This window comes from Vanessa atalanta, chromosome 10, assembly GCF_905147765.1.
Source record: "Vanessa atalanta chromosome 10, ilVanAtal1.2, whole genome shotgun sequence".
NCBI classification, from domain to species: domain Eukaryota; kingdom Metazoa; phylum Arthropoda; class Insecta; order Lepidoptera; family Nymphalidae; genus Vanessa; species Vanessa atalanta.
This window is the reverse complement of record NC_061880.1, coordinates 5,858,351-5,871,182: the sequence shown is the minus strand read 5'-3', so window position 1 is coordinate 5,871,182 and position 12,832 is coordinate 5,858,351. Positions and strand designations below refer to the sequence as shown.

Genomic DNA, 12,832 nt, shown 5'->3' with positions numbered 1-12,832 from the left:
TTTTTTTTTTTTTTAGGTGGCAAATCTAAAATAAATCACAATTGGAGATAAATATAATATAAAAAATATGGGTATAATAAGTATTAAAATATAAATATATTAAAATATTCCTAATGTTAACTAGAAAAACGTTTGAACCCACGACTTTTTTTAGAAAGTGATGATATAAGGCATAGATATTTTTTATGTAGTCTAAAAAACTTATTTAAATCGATACATAATAAATAGTGTCCTCAGTTTTTAATATTAAATTGTATTTTTATTAAAAAAATCTAGCTAGTAGAGTCGTTTTAATAATATTGCCCATGAAGAATGCGTAGCAAATTGCTACGAGGCGCTATGACGTAGTCAACATAAACAATTTACTTGTAAATTTTTACGAATTTAGTGTCGCAATAAGTATTTTTTCCGTATCACTATTTTATACAGGACTATGACACAGTTAAGTGAGCTTATAGTTTTGAATAAGAGAATCACGACCATCAGAGCATTGCAAGGATGATGGTACGTTTCATGTTTTGAAATAAAGAATTTAAAATTGTGGTTATTTAATAAATAAATTATATGAATAAAACTATAGCTGTACAGAATTTAACATTGCGTTTTAGTTACCGTTATTTTGTATATTTACGCATAAAAAAATTGAAAAGAACTCAAATTAATGTGCTCATCTACGTTTACAAAGTTTTAATTTTTATAATTAAGCTATTTTTACCCAGTACAATAGATCTTAACTATACGATTCAAAAACCCTAACAATAATAACTTATTAATTGATAGTATTCACTAAAACATCTTTGCAACTTTGAGTAAAGGTCTAACCACCAGTTATTTAAAAGAAATTAAAGTCAAATAATTAGCTTTCCTGCAAATTCCTAAAACATTATAGGTTTGTAATAAATATGATTGAATATGTAAAACGTTGTAAATTGGTTATATTTACAGGCGTTACGAGACCGTAATTCGCCACGTATCATGAAGCATCAAGGCTTAATATGTCAAACTGAAGCTTCAGACGCTTTGGAAACCTAAGTCCTTAAGTATGATCGTCCTACATATTATATCGCCATGAATGTACAGTGGTTACAATAAGTGTTTATTTAATATGTCTGCTTTTAATATGATTAATATTTGAAATTAAAATAAATTAACTCCATCTGTATTCTTAGAGTGGACCTCATACTATCTCTTAATTTTAATAAAATATAAGTATTAATCTATCACAAGTAAAGTCTATACCTATAAACTTCCTTACTTTTTAATTACTATTAATTGTTGAAATACTGCCGTGATTTGCAGAAAAGAAACAAGATCATGTTATATTATAGTCAAAGTATAGAATAAATGAACGGTTTATATAATTCCTATAATTCGCTCTAATCATAGAATTTTATTTAAGTAGGCAATACTCAACTATGTAAACAGAGCGTAACAAGACACGACTTATCCACTATCGGTGCTTAATACATCAAACGGAGTCAAAGTCGGTTCGGCTTTCCCTAAATCACTTAAGCTTACTTCTCTATAAGCACAGCTACTCATATCAATGGACGGGTAAGTTGAGTGATTGTTGACTATATAACCTACTTGCTTGCGAAATAATTAATATAATATGCTACAAATTATGTAACAAACTTAATAAGTTTTGACCAACGGTTTGACTTATTCGGCTTTATATTTCCACAAAATGATAAGGTGTAGCATTTATATGTATACAACAATTTGTACATTACTAACTATAAAAATAATAAATTTCAACAAAAATATGTTAGTTACTACTATAGTCAATCGTGTTGGATTAAAAGTAATAAGAAAAGGATAAATTCATTTTGCAACTATCAGATCTAATTTATATATAACGATTTTTATACGATTCATATACTACTTTAAAAACTAATTATGTAAGAATACATACAACAATATTCAACTATAGCCGCCTGTAAATTTCCCACTGCTGGACTAAGGCCTCCTCTTGAGGCCCCATTGAGAAGAAGGTTTGGAGCATATTCCACCACGCTGCTCCAATACGAATTGGTGGAATACACATGTGGTAGAATTTCTTTGAAATTCACTACCGAGCACGAGATGAATTATAAACACAAATTAAGCACAGGAAAATTCAGTGGTGCTTGCCTGGGTTTGAACTCGAAATCATCGATTCAGACGCACGCGTTCTAACCACTGGGCCATCTCGGTTCTTTAAGAATACATAATATCACATTTATACGATTGAACTGTATAACACAAACGTTGTTGCATAGGCGATGTAATTCAGCAATCAATCGAACTATCATCACTGCATGAAGTAATTCTGAGCAAACAGTTGTATCTTGTAGTAATTACTTGTGGTATGCGGTTGCTGCGGTTTGCAATTATTCTTTATGATCACTGCGTTAATTGTACGTATTGACGTATTGCAGCTTTGTTCTCGATATGAGCAAATCATTGGAGAGCTTCATGTTTAATTGACGCTTCTTTCATTGGTCAGAAAATAGTTTTGAGCTTCAATAAAAATGTTGTAAGGGTTTTGTCACAATATAATAAAATTAAATTGTTAAAATTAAATGTATCAAACAAAATATTCTCGTTGAATATCTGAATAGTATTGTTATTTATTTACTTATTTTAAGCAAATCTACAGTTTTCTATATTAAATTAATATTTATTCCAAAAATATTTATTAAATACAAATTCATTATTTATTTTTATTGTATTAATAAGAAAAAATAACAGATTAGCAGTATTGCAATATAAAGGATTCATTAATTTAAAAGGCTCTAAAAATAAACTCTATAGCTTACAGCGTGATCGAAATAACTATAAGCTACAGAAAACTATGGGCACTTAAATGAAAAAAATAATTCTATTTCATTTTATATTAAATATTTTGTTACAATAAAAATTCTCTACATTTTATAAAACACGGTTTGCACGGCGACCAACACAAAATATACCAAACGGATTCAATACCGTTTTTACCAATGGACGGAGTAATTCATGAAGTAGATTTAAGTGTATGATTCATCAAGGTTTTTTTGTAAACTGGCTTAATATGACGATGTTTGTTGAGATGGTGAATATCATCCTGACTGGGAACTTCACTTGTGTGCTCAACTTAAACCACTGTAGATATGTATATGACGATATAAATCATTTAGGAAGACCCTTATAATATTCGTGTGAAGCTAGTACGGGTAGGGTACTAACAAATAACTACTATTAAATTTTATATAACATTTTTTGCGTTTGTTTATAAAGAATGATCTCGATGTAAATCGTTTTATGAAATGCTTAAAAGTGACCAGCTAAACTCGGAGCTAAACAAAACTTTTCTTATTAAAGAGACATAGACATAATTTAATCTTCGTTGACATTTGTTTCTAAGGTCGTGTTATTATTTTAGAAAGTACTCAATTTTTAAGATACAAAAACCATCTCCCAACATCAATTCAATCATTAAAAATTATAATTTGAGTGTTTTATTATTTTACACAATATTCGGTTCGAAGTTCAAACAACTGACATCGTTTCATGCATTAGTAAATGAATACTTGAATACAGTAAAGTTAGAGATAAGTCTTCAAGTGAGTAAGGTAATATACATTGGAGGGATAATTAAATTACGTAATTATGAAACTAGATACAGTATACTATATTTCCTTCTGGTATTTGATTTTCGAACAAATTTTTGGTCAGATATCTGATTAATGGTTCTTTAACGAATTGGTTTTGGCTTGTGACTAGATTTCTAAGTAGAATAGAACCACTCCACTTCAATTTATAGGTGTCAGAAAAAAAAAAACAATTTTATTTGCTAAGCACTTTCACCAATTGTTGGGACTAATCCGCTATGAAAAGCATACCTAAGGAGGATGGGCGTTTATCCGAAAGTCTGGTACAAATCCGTTCCATTCAGTAAACACACACTGTTCATTGATACAATATAGGAAAAGAAAACAGAATAATGATAACTAAAATATAATATTCTATCAAATTTTAAGCTTTTTAGCATTTAACTATATATATAACTGCGTTAAGACTATTGAGTGAATTTAAGTAGAAAACGAGTTTCATACAAATAACTTGAAAGGACTTGACAAAGAAATAGAGGACAAAGGTTATTTGCCACTCCAATTTCCTTTCTTAGTTGATGTAGAAGTTTTAAAATTTTTACTTGCAAAATGAATGTGGAAATTACAATGTTTTAGCTCTCATCATCTCCTGATGAAAAGTAACGCTTAAAACCTCTTACTATTTATTTTAGTGGAGATAAATAAAATCAGAAATAAATTGCTAATATTTCTTCGACCACTAATAGACTTAGTATTAATACATTTTATTTCAATCTTCTCTGAATTCATGTTACACTAATTAAATTTTTACGCTGCTAAGAATATATGTCATGATAGATAACATATCTAAATCTTAATTTTACCTTATAATGCCAATAATGTATATTTGTTATTTATAACTTTAATTACATATTTTCAAAAAATAGTGATATTGTTAATCATACTTAAAATTAAAGTAAATAAAATATATTAAAAAAAAAACACAAATTGGTAGATATGTATGTTCTATTTTCAATGTAAGGCAAGAAACAGGACGTCAGTTTCAGATGACATAAATTGTAGCAAGGAAAGGCTTAAATTAAATCAAGTAATTTCCGAATTTCTTACAAATTAGAAATATTTGTAAAAAAATCGGAAATCATGTCGGTTTGCATGGCCATATAAGGATAGAAAGCGTTGATCTAGCTACCGTGCATATGCATGTATGTATATTATACATATAGATATCCTAAGAAATTAAGTTCAAAGTTTAAGAACCCTTAAGAGATTGGCCAAAAAAAATTAAATCAAATCTATTAGAAAACCTTCGAATGTTATATAAAAATGATCATTCAGAAAATGTAATATTTTTTTCTATAATAATAAATATAAATTTCTAGAAAATGTAATATAGAATAAATAAGTTTCAAATATTACTACGAGAAGGGTTAAATTAATAGCTATAACTTAAATGTTAGTATTAAAAGTGCTGGCCTACGGTGGTTAGGCTAAAGGGAAAATAAATCAAGTTATCCTTTTTTGTTGCGTTTGGTTTATTTTATAGAAGCTGTAATTAATGAAAAGCACCCTTACTTCGGAGCGGTTTACCTCTTCAAAGGATACTTATATAACTAAGTATTTGAAACTCAAATTATCAAAAGCTGTAGAGAGATCGAAATATTTCATAAATCAGTTTCACAATACTTCAGAGCATTTATAATTAAATTATAAAGATACTTTCAGAGAGTGAATGCTAACGTTAAGAGAAACCTATAGCTTATCGCAGTTAGAATTTAGTTACGCACTGCTACGGTCACATAGTATTTAGCAACAATAAACCAAAGTAAGCCGAGACGAGATGGCCCAGTGGTTATAGAACACGTGCATCTTAACTGATGATTTCGGGTTCAAACCCAGGCAAGCACTACTGAACTTTCATGTGCTTAATTTGTGTTTATACTTCATCTCGTGCTCGGCGGTGAAGGAAAACATCGTGAGGAAACCTGCATGTGTCTTATTTTAACGAAATTCTGCCAGATGTGTATTCCGCCAACCCGCATTGGAGCAGCGTGGTGGAATATGCTCCAAACCTTCTACTCAAAGGGAGAGGAGGCCTTTAGCCCAGCAGTGGGAAAATTTACAGGCTGCTAATGCTAATGCTAATGCTTAATATATTTAGTTAATAGAGACATTAATTTCATTTTCTATGAAATCTCTTTCTCTAGAACAAGTTGTCATATGATTTCTGCAATAAAATACAATAACAATATTTTACAAATTAAGCACATGAAAATTCAGTGGTGCCTGCCTGGGTTTGAACCCGAAATCATCGGTTAAGATGCACGCGTTCTAATCACTGGGCCATCTCGACTACATATATTAAGCGGTTCTAAGTTATTAGGTTTTATAGTTATTCTTATTAGTAATTGATATATATCGATAGTTGATTATATATATTTCGCATTATACTCCAGTAATAATTCGAAAACATCGGCCTAATTTCATTGTTGAAATAATAAAGGTTTACGATTTCCACGGAATGAATTACAATTTGAATAAATTAATTCTATTGTATTGAGAGTATGATCTCATCGGATTCTAAATTCCTTAACAAATAATATCAGTGTTTTTTTTTTTGTAATTTCAAGATGATGATAATATAAAATTCACCAATTATTCAATTTAATTTTATTATTATTAATTAACTATTAAGAGAATCATATTAATAGATACCAAGAAATGACTACTAAACTTTATTATTTTTTTTTATTTTTTATAAAATCGTTTGTTGGTGGTGCTAATGGCCTACCTTACTACGTAACAACTTCGGAAGCGAAGAATTATTGTGCCTGTAGTTACGCTTCAAAAGCAGAACACAAGAATACTAAATATTGCCATTTGACGGTAGAATATAATATGATGAGTGGGTGGCAACTACTCAGATGGGCTTGCTACCACCAAGTTAATTAATACTATTTAGTAGAAAATGTCGAAATAATAACAGCGTACGAGAATCAAGTTTGATTTAACCAATTTAATAATTACGGAATAAATTTTGGAATACCTAAACCGATTTTATATCATAAATAATATAATAAATATCAAATCCAATCAATAAATTGTAAATTGAATGGTATAAAATTTACAACTAAGTTCATAATTATGATTTTCTTGCTCTGATCCTATTTATGAAGCTAGTTTCTAGTATTATCTGCATGGAAAAATGATTTGACAATCTTCTTGGTAGGTTAGTAAAAATTTAAAGAACAATAAATAAAGAATTACTTCGATAACTAAATTATTTATTTATTTATTCAAAAATGTTTTGCTTTTATAATGAAGATTTTAATATTTATTAGTGAGGGCTCTGAGAGACGAACATTCTAAGAATGCTTCCTGCGCAAAAGTACCTGTTTAGTACGTTGATGGAATAGGTCGAGTGTTTTCGTGTCCGTTGGCGTCATAAATCATTTGATCAACGAATATGAAAAGAAATATATAAATTCATAACTCTTTATACTAGTGGAATATAAACAATTCAGAAAGAGAAAACCATTTATTATATTGTTGAATATATTGGTCTACCCAAATTGTTTCTAGTAAAGTTCTACTTAAAAGAGAAGTGTTTTATGAATCTGAAGTTAAATCAGGGATGAAATAGTGGAGATTTATATGTGAGTTGTAGAGCGTAGAGTATTTCTGCTTCATATGATATATAATATTATTTTAAAGTTAAAATACATACGGTATTATTATTCATTTAAAAAGCGCGCGCTTTTATAAATGAAAATGTAGAAGCTTTTTCACAGACAAATATTCCAATTATACTATATACAACATAAGATCAGGTAAATTATATATTATTATAATTATATGTATATTCTATACATACTAAATATTTTCAAATTAATCACCACCTTAAAAGTTAAAATTATTTCTCAAAATTTGAGAGAACCAGAAAAAAAATATCCAAACAGACTTTTTTTCTTTAACCTAATGGATTTGTTAATGAAAGACCACATGTCATTTTATTTTTAAAATGTGCTAATCCTTTAATGATTTTTCGCCAAAACAGTTTTGCTAAAATTCATTAACACAATACATTTTTGGTCTTTGATTTTATTTTTGTATCAATAAAAAAACTAGTAATCAATTTATCTTTTTAAAACTACAGTATTTTTCTGTTTGAGAAGTGATAATTCTATTTTTTATTTATAATTATATATGTAGGTATGTAGGTATTAGATTTTGATTGATAAACCTCTTTTACATGTTCTGTAATTAAATACATATATATTTACGACGAGTATTATTTTTCGAAAGCTACATAATTAATTTATTTATTCAAAACTTAAATATTTGGACTAAATATAGAATTGATTAGTACATGTAGCAACGAATATCGGTGGCGTGGTTTCATTTTTACAAGCCTCCGGGTACAATATGTTTGTAATCATTTATTCTAGATTGAATGACATGCAAATAAAAGGACCTTTCATTCGCGAGTGAATGAATGCGAACGTCTGAATCTAACAATGGCAGACAATGTAAATAATTGTTTTTGTAAATATAATTAATCAATAATAATAATAAAATAAATGAGACGTAGAAATTTCAAAATAGAGAGGCTAATCAAAACAAAAATAATTTGATGATATTTATTTAAATGGAGAAATAGTTTAGCACGGTTTTGTCCAATTTGTCAATGGAAGAGCATTTAATGTAGTACACTACATTAAATGCTCTTTCATTGAATTATACATAATTAAATCATCATCATCCTCCTGCCCTTATCCCAATTTTACTTGGGGTCGGCGCAGCATGTCTTCTTCTTCCATACTTCTCTGTCAGACGTCATCTCACAAGTAACATTCTTTCTAACCATATCGCCTTTCACACAATCCATCCATCCACATCCACATAATTAAATAAATACAATAAAAGCAATTAAAGGACAGTTCATATGTATAATTGACTGCAGTGGTAAAATTAATTGGTTCAAATTCGTATGTCACAATTTTAGATATAATTTACAACTCGATTGTACTATCGATTTTGACAATTAACCATCTGACCCGTATAACGTTGTAGGACCACTACAAAGTTTCATCGCATAGTTTCAAATATCTAAATTAGTACGGCCCATTAAACCTATTTCAGGAGCGAAAACTGAACTCAAAACCCGATAAATGATTATATAAATTGAACAAGAGATACAAAGTTACTGAATTATTTTAAAGTCGAAATTCCTTTCTTGAGCGAAAATACTTCACGATTGTTTTGTTTTCCTAATAATGGTGTTTTTGTTTTCTTGATATAAGATTCCTTTAGAATTTTCTCATTAAAGTTACAAAAAAATTTTACGTCTTATAGCTTAAGTTTGGTCTTGTCTTTTTAAGGCTGTCGTAACAGCTAAATGGCAAAACATTTTGTAACACATACCATAGATATGCAGTTCTTTTGAAATTGTAAGGTTTTGTAATATCTAATTAAAAATTATTATTCGTCCGACTGTGGTTGCACATGAAGGTTTCACACTAAGATATCTTTATAAATATTTATATCACGATTTTTTACCGGTAATTTCAAAAAACTAACTCACACCTGCAATTTTATCGTTCCATTTTCTATCATATCTGATTGCTCCGGAAGTGTCTTCTCATACCATATTTTATATTTGAATTTGTAAGTGTGGTTGACGTCCGAGGGCGCCCCTAGCTTCAAGTCAATTCTTGATCAAGACAGGCGCAACTCTGTCAAAATGTCAGGTAAAATAATTGATAAATAGAGTGGAAAAATATTTCTGCATGCTTTTCGAGATCAGAGAGTACGGTCGGTTACGGTAAAGCGATCGGGCAAAAGTAGGTACTTAAAAAAAATCCTAAATGATAGAAAAATTGGCAAGAGTTCGATATTGTCCACTGGCTAATGGTTAGTTCGAACGCACAGAGAGGACGATTTTCGACGCTTTGAGGACCGATTTGATTTTGAACGACGTTTTTATTATGCTCCATTCAATGCATGGAATTTATATTTTAATATAATTTAAAAAAAAAATCTTAATACAATGTTTAATAAACCTGTTGATAATACGAAGGTTTCCTTGAAATTTCAAGTCTCTATATATTATTAGTGTAAATTGAGCTGAAAGTCAGTCAATCAAAAAATAATTGCCCGATTTATATTAAAATTGTTGATTAAAACAGTTTTTCAATTAAGTTATGTGTGATTTAATAAAATATTCTTGTAAATTTAAACGAATGAAAAGGGAATTCATTGTATTTTTAGTTTCAAAAGAACTAGGTTAAAAGATACAAAAGCAGAAAAATTGAAAATATGATTACAACTCGAACTGGTTCCAATGAGAAATAGATTTTCTCAGCCCATTTTTCTTCCTATTAGATGTGGGTTAGTAGTCAACTGTCAAATCCTCCGGGACCATCCCAGCTTATGTTCAATTTGTGGTGGACAGTAAAGGTCGCGCTCGCAATGTAGAAGTTATATTAAAGATACTAAAAGACCTTCATTAATTTTATATTAGACTAAAACTCTTATTTTGAATTTTAATGCTGTATTCGCTTTTTTATTTTTATTTTTTGTCATGTATTATTTTATACATGTAATCATGTAAAATTTGCCATAGTAATATTGTAAATACGAAATAAACTATGCCTATTACCGTTTCAAGGGTAAACCGAGTTTTATGAAATTTATTATAAAACATGCTTGAACCTTAAGGAAGGAAAAAAGTTAAAGGCACTATGGCGCCTAAAATTGTAGAATATTATATTATACTCTTTGAACTAATAATAGTACGGACTACTTTAACCTGAACAAAAAAACCGTAAAACAATGAGAAATATGAAATATGTTTGGTCAAGCCTGTTACCCGGGTGGCCGGCTCACTTGATATAAGTCACATTGGTATAAGTGGTTATTTGATGATGATGTCTTCATTTCAGTATTCAGCCGCGATGGCCTTCCAAAGGGGTCTTTCACTTTGGTCTGGTTAACCGCGCAGGACTTGTTATAGCGCACAAAAGTGTGTACTGTAATATACAAAAGTAAAATCCTTTACTGACATAATCATCATAATCTTATAGTATAAGATAGAGGTGCAAGGCTGTTGGCCTCACGACGGAAACACAATATCAACATTGTCAACTTCCAAGCTCTCGGCTGTTTATTTTTTTTAACAGACAAACCTAAAAACTTTTGAACCAATACGGGCTTGTACCGAGATTCTCGGTATTCTCGGTAAGTATATACCATATATATTAGAGATTCTCAGTAATATCGGTATATACATATATATTAGGCTATATGTATATACTTCCAGTATAGCTCGCTTTATGGGACGCTGAGCGAAATTTGGTTTTTGATCTAGTCGCGCAGCTAGTGAACACATTAAGGGTAAAACGCATTAGTCGTTATAAGTAGGAAAAAAGTATGGAAGTATTCATAAGCAAAACTTGTAAAAAGATTTAATTAAATTTCACTTAATAATAGCAAATAAATAATTACAGTATTCGTGTCAATTTACCTTATTTTAATTTTAATGAGTTTATATGCAAAGAGGTTTGCTATTTTACGAAATGGACTATATTTGGACTTTAGACACGTTTTGAATAAGGCATTTCAAGTCAATTCAAAGGAATTGTGGGAAATGTATTTTCTACACCTATTTTTCTTTCGATTAAACTCGATGCGGGCTGGAAGTCAACTGTCGATTCCTCGGGGAACGTCCCAGCTTATGTTCAATTTGTGGTGGACACTGCAAGTCGCTTCAAAGAGTTATATTGATGAAAACCTATACTTCGATTTTGCTAACTTAGTTACGTTATGCTTAATTTTTTAATTAGAGAAATAAAAAAAACATTTTTGCAAAGCCGAAAATCTGGCTCAATGGCGTGTTTTGAGTGCTTTAACCTATGTCCGGTTGTGGGCAAAAACGAGGTAATAATGATGATGAGGATGAAAAAAAATAATTTTTAATATCTTTGTCACCGTTCTCACAAATGGTGGTAACATAATCCTTTTATCACATTTTAATGTTTTTATAAATAAGTACGCTGGGTTAACTTATTATTATTATTGTAAAATGCATAATAATCTCATAAAAAGAATAACGGATTCAAGTCACTGAGCATAAAAAATAATTAAATCGAATAACCCATACGAAATCATATTTGTCGAAAACCCGTCGGCTGTAATTGGTTTCAGCGCTAATATTCTCTGGTTAACTTTTCATTCATGACTGATATTTGTATAGATGGAAATAATTGTGTAAGTGGTTTTACGTATGTTACACTTTTTTATTAAAATAAGTATGCGCTGATTATTTAATTGATTCATAAATAAGCAAAAAATATTTTTGAAGCGCCTATACTTACATTTGCATACATCGAAGCTTCAAAATATTTACCATATATTGAAAATTTTGATATTGTAAGATAATTATAAGCTTAGCAACTTCAACGGAAATTTAGTTTCTTTGTTACAAACAAACGAGGTTGTTTTAATTTTATTACATAAAAATAAACGGAGCTGTATCACTTTTTCAGGGCAAATATAATGACATTCTATTATTTAATAATAATATTATTAAATGTAACCACAGCGATACACATCCAATATTAAAAACTCTTAAAAGGAGCGCCTTGACGTATTTAATATTACTGAAATGTATTATACATACTATACAGACAAGTTTTACCTATTTCTATTTATATTCTATAAGTATAAAATATCTTGATTCGATAATAAATTATAAATTGTATGTTAAATGTTGTCACGGAATAATCTCGGTTATTATATAGAGTCGAAGCTATAAATACATAAAAATCATATCATAAAAATACTTACAAAGGAAAATAAAATCCGAAGTTTAAACGTGCACAAAACGTCACACAAAAGAGCACAGCTTATACCACAGAGTTCGGTCCGATTCAAGTTTTCATTGAGATAAATTTGTGGAAAAACGGAACGGAGCTTCACGTCCGTTCGTCACGACGGCTGAAGGAGGACTGAGGTACACAGTAATATGCTATCAAGCCATAGATTATAGCGACATTAGTCATTACAGAGTGGCAGGTTAACGACATGTTGTGTTACTCGTAATAATGCAATTATCTGTGGATGCTGGTTTCGACTATTCATTGTCTTAATGTAATTGTTTGTCGATTCCCTTCATCCCAACTCTAGTTGAAACATTTCACATGTTTATTTATAAGGTTTCAAATTGTTTTGATTGATTATGTAACATAAATGAGAAAAAAAAT

At 29.6% G+C, this 12,832-nt stretch overlaps 1 protein-coding gene across 2 annotated transcripts in view; it reads right to left on the bottom strand.

Annotated features, from left to right (window-relative positions):
- The window catches only part of LOC125066883, a 36,643-nt gene extending 24,085 nt beyond the window's left edge, over positions 1-12,558 (bottom strand). For both annotated transcript variants that reach the window (XM_047675190.1, XM_047675191.1), the window contains exon 1: positions 12,417-12,558. The gene's annotated coding sequence lies outside the window, so the exon portion shown is untranslated. The remainder of the gene's footprint in view (positions 1-12,416) is intronic.
- Between the last annotated feature and the right edge of the window lie 274 nt (positions 12,559-12,832).